The sequence below is a fragment of the Ochotona curzoniae genome, unplaced genomic scaffold (genome assembly GCF_017591425.1).
Source record: "Ochotona curzoniae isolate NIBS_2020 unplaced genomic scaffold, NIBS_Ocur_1.0 contig_3498, whole genome shotgun sequence".
NCBI lineage: Eukaryota > Metazoa > Chordata > Mammalia > Lagomorpha > Ochotonidae > Ochotona > Ochotona curzoniae.
The window spans coordinates 23,196,806-23,201,778 of record NW_024465885.1 but is presented as its reverse complement, the minus strand read 5'-3'; the positions used below and the strand labels follow the sequence as shown (position 1 = coordinate 23,201,778).

General features: G+C 36.2%; 1 non-coding gene across 1 annotated transcript; it reads right to left on the bottom strand.

Annotated features, from left to right (window-relative positions):
- Positions 1–2,946: 2,946 nt before the first annotated feature.
- LOC121156967 lies at positions 2,947–3,053 on the bottom strand. The gene has a single exon (XR_005883948.1). It is a non-coding gene; the product is annotated as a U6 spliceosomal RNA (small nuclear RNA).
- Between the last annotated feature and the right edge of the window lie 1,920 nt (positions 3,054–4,973).

Here is a 4,973-nt window from a genome sequence, read left to right as displayed (position 1 = left end):
TGGCCAGAGCCCTGCTTACCCACTAGGGACCCAAGCTCATATACGGGTACCCAGAAATAGTCCCTTGGCATCCATGCTGGTCTGGGACCTTACCCCTCCACCTGAAACACAAGTACACGCATGAATTTCCAGGCTGGGCATTCTATCACTCTTGCATGGGGCCTTTCCCTCCCTGCACAATGCCCATGGAGTTAAACACATGTTTGAGTCCCCAGGCCTGGCCCTCCGGCAAACCATGCCAGCATGGGGCCTTTTCTTCACTCCTCCTCACCTGCCCATGGGACCCAAACACATGTGCAATTCCCTAGGCCCTCTGTGACAGCCCTCAATATGAGTCTCCAGCCCCCAGATCTGGGGAAGAGAGCAAAGCCATTGTTGGCTCTAACTCTGCAAGGAGAAAGAAGCCACCAGGGCCTCCTGATGCTCACTAAGGTTTACCAAATGAATACATTGCTATGTTATCACAAATACAAAGAAAAGCAGTGAGTAGGAAATATATGTATTCTAATGCTATTTCAGATCCACTCTTTTGCACCATGCTCCATGTCTATTTGTACAGGATCTATACATCCAATTCCATGTTTGTTTACTTGGAGTCAATCAGTAGACAGTGCAGCTGGAATATTAGAAGGCATGGAGAGATATAAAGGTAATTTGTCCCCTCTCTCTTCCTGCAGAGTCCCTTTGCATTGATTGTATCCCTTGAAGAAAGTGTTAGTTTTTGCAGAAGTTTTATTCCTATTAAGTTCCTGGGGTTACTAGGATCTTGAAACTGCTTCCTGCCTTCACTTCTACAGTCCCATGGTTGGAAATGACATCACATACAACATCATCGCTTGTGGTTTTCTTTATACACTATTCTCACTTTGGAAAATTTTTCCTTAATTAAATCCTCCTTAAATTATCTTAATTTGGATATGCCATCTGTTTCTGGCTGGGACCTACCAGGATTGACACAGGCAAATTTGAAAACAGCAAATATCCTCTGTAGAGACTTTTTCTTATGGCCTAGAATGGAGATGTCTTTTGTGAACACTGCCTGTATCCTTTTTACTTTTCCCTAATGTGTCCTTTTGGTCCTTCTTAATGTAGCTATTTTTCAAGAAATATGATAATCTACAAGAAACAACTGATAAGTTATTCCCAAAATAAAATAATATAAAATGGATAAAACTGAAACAAAGGAGCTAACATATCATTTGTAAGATAGGAGAATTGTTTTCACTCAATCTCTCAAGACACAAATTGAACCCATCATAGTATTAAGTTTTCCTTTCATTATGTGACATCTTATACTTAGATATGGATTTGGACATTTGAAAACACGACGAGAAAAAGTCGTTAGACAAGAGGCCATTGCCTGTTGTTTAACAGTAAATTAAATGGCACATTGTAAACTGCTTAATAGGTGCTATAGGTTGTCATGTTGGATGAGTCATGTAGCCAATTAGTGAACTTACCAGTCTGGTATCTATGACTGAAATCAACAACAATTTTGACTTAAAGATTTAGGAAGATCTGCAAGTTTAATTTTTAAAGGGATAATTATTTTTATGCTGCTTTGCCAGAACCTTTCTTCAGCTGAGTAATTAAACTATGATTTTATAGGTTGTATTTCGTTCCTACGATGGTTTAATGCATCATTATTTTCAGGTTTAATCTAGTTTCAACAAAGGCTATCAATTAAAATAGGCCAAAAATAAAAACAAACTGTGGTGAGTTGGGCTATAACAACAAGGTAATAATTAATGTAATCTATGTAGAGAAAAAAATATTGGAGACTTTTTTTATTATATAAACATATTTATATATATGTTTCAATTTTGCCTAGATATCTGACCAGTAGTACATTTCTGATCTGGCAGGAAAATACCTTCCTAATTCTAAATAAGAATATGATGAGAGATGGTTTCTTGTCTGAGCAGAAGTAACCAGTATTTGTTCATGTTCTTTCTATCAATACATCTGTGCCTTGAAAGACATTTACTATGAACATCTGTGAATCACTGCTTGAGGGCTTTGAGGGTACTGACTTTGGGAAGCAGAAAGGCCTGGAGAGCTCATGTTTCAATCATTGTCAGAAGCAGACTCAGTGGGTAAATCCATTAACTTTCTAACCCCTTGACTGAGATGATGTCTCCCCCAGTATCCTATCATGTTTGGGCCCATTTGAGTAAATTTGCAATCAGCTTCATGTATGTTTCCTTTCCTTTCTTATTAAATAATTCAACTCTTCTGTTAGGGCTTCCTGGAATCACCTCTGGTAAAAAAGTTCTATACTTGAATCCCTGGCTATTCCTGGAGAAAGCCCAATTTATTCAGATACCTGTTCGCAAATAGGATGCTATCAATGGCTTTTCAATTTTAATTTTTTATGGGGAGTTTGGGGATGGGTTGTTAACACAAATCAATACCAAAGAACCAAACGTGAGCACTTTTCTTTGAAAAGTATTTAATGTTACCTCTTAGTTTAAGTCATGTGTAGGAACTCTTAGTCTTTCAGAGTCTGTTTAAATTTCTAAATTTGCGTTTGTAATGTAAATTCATCATTTGCAAGCTATGTGTAGTACTTTGATGTTTAAAAAAGACACATTGCATTCATCTTTTTTTCCAACCTACAAATATCTTTTATTTATTGTGTGCACATTTGGCATATATATATAAATATGTCATACTTTCTTTATTTTTAAAGTTTTTCCATAATAACTTTTTAAAAAATTAATTGCATTACATTATGTGCCACAGTTTTATAGGCTCTAGGATTCCCCCTACCCCTCCCTGTACCCACCCCCATAGTGGTTTCCTCCACCTTGTTGCAGGATTACACTTCAAATTCAGTCAAGATTCTTTCTTCGCAAACATATACCAAGTATAGAGTCCAGCATCTTATTATTCAGATAAATTCACTGGCTTGTTGGGGAGACAGCCCCAACATAACATTAACAAAAAAATATGGAACACTTCACGAATTTGCATGTCATCCTTGCATAGGGGCCATGTCAATCTTCTCTGTATCGTTCCAATTTTAGTATATGTGCTGCCAAAGCGAGCACTAGATGTTGTTTTAAATCTACTGTTCACCCCTCTTCCACAAAATGAAGATTCCTTCCATAATCAAAATAACTCACTATTAAGTTATATTTTATCATAGTTACTTAAGAATATTTGTTGTACTTTACTGTGGGGTCATTAAATTGAAACCTGTGGGTTTTTGTTTGTTTGTTTGATTTAGAAAATGAGGGATGAAGATAATAATGGGAAATATACGTAATCTTACATTCAAATGCAATTTTCTATTTCATATACTCTAAAGAACTTTTAACGTCTCCAGTTCAATATGTATGAATGCCTACAAATTTTTGATGAGCACACACTGTATATTTGAAAAAGATTTTAGCGCTCTTTGCGGTATGAAATTCTCTGATCCCGTAATGTATATGAACTGCCTGTATTTTATAGTGTACAAATTGACTTGTAGTAATCTATAATAGTTTCATGTAATTAGCCAAATTTCAACTCTTTGACATGTAGTAACTGAATTCTGAGAATTTTTATCCTGTTACTGTAAATGTGCTGACAATATGTAAGTACAATGTAAATAGCATTTTTACAGTAAAGGATATACAAACTTTACACATGAAAATGTAGTAGCGAATATATGTGGTTTGATCCAAGCAGTCTTTTTAGTGTGACTGAAAGGATTCTAGGAATTTCAGTATTTTAAAACATTTCTCCTAGGCATAGATTTTCCAATATTTTTGAAATGTGTTTTAAGCCTTTAGTGTTCTTTCAGTAGTTCTGACCATACATAATAAACAAGGATTTTCTGATGCCTGTGATGGTGTACAAATTAACCTATTATCAATGTGTACATGTTCGCCCAAGCTAACTGAAGTTTCTACCTTAGCTGATTGATTAGGGCATGTTAAATTAGTTCATCTATTTCATTTGTGTCAGCAGGTGCATTTTCCTATATGCTTTGTGATTGGCAACTTTGGTTCATGGAACAAGGAGCGATCATGCCTCTTAGTATCTCTTTAGCCTGAGGCTTCATTGCTTCCCACAGCAATGTTTAGTCTCCACCCCCAGAAATCTATCTTCCTTCCCAATGTGCTCCTAATATTTATTAATAATGCCAAGAACAGCTTGGATGCCTCTTGTGTTTGTTCCCGTCTCTCAGGTGAGCACTAATGATTTACACACCCTATGCTTGGAAGGATTGGATTTGAGAAAATGAAGAGAATACAAATTAATAAAACAATTCCAGCTACACAATCCTTGCAACAGAGAGAACTTTAGAAAGTGTGGTGTTTGGTTGTAATATAATGCTTGACAAATATTGAGGAATCCATAAATAAGCTGAATTGAATATCACTTAGATCAAGGTTTAAAATGCTGATGTCCCCTTGAGAAAGACATTTTAAAGTGCTTTACTACTGCTTAGCATTGAATAACTCCAAAGAAAAATTAAAAATAATCAGTAAATATTTCTTCAGGATCAGTAAGGAACAGAGCTGGAACAAGCAACATGCATCCAAATCTCAATTACACATCTGAGACTGACTTATTTTGTGATTGCAAGTTCGGAAACTTCAGCAGAGGAAGAAAAATGGCTTACGTAATTTTCCTTGGCCTTCACTATAGCCACTTAGGTTGCCATCTGAATCAACTTGTGGCTGGCAGACATTGAGACCTACAATGAATTGGATGTAGCCAGACCCATGTGTCACTACATGACAATGAAATTAGAGAGCAATATATGCTGCAAGTCATAAAAGGCTTTTGCTTAAAGTCAAGAACACACAATCTTTTGTTATAGCCCTGAAAGTATTTACAAATTACTTGAGTTGGAACATATTATTCTTTCAACAAAATGCAATAAATGCTATTTCATCATGTCTTGTAAGGTTTTACAACCTTCAAAAGAGTTAAGGTCCAATGGTTGATTGGTTTTATGCTTCCGCTGGCCAACT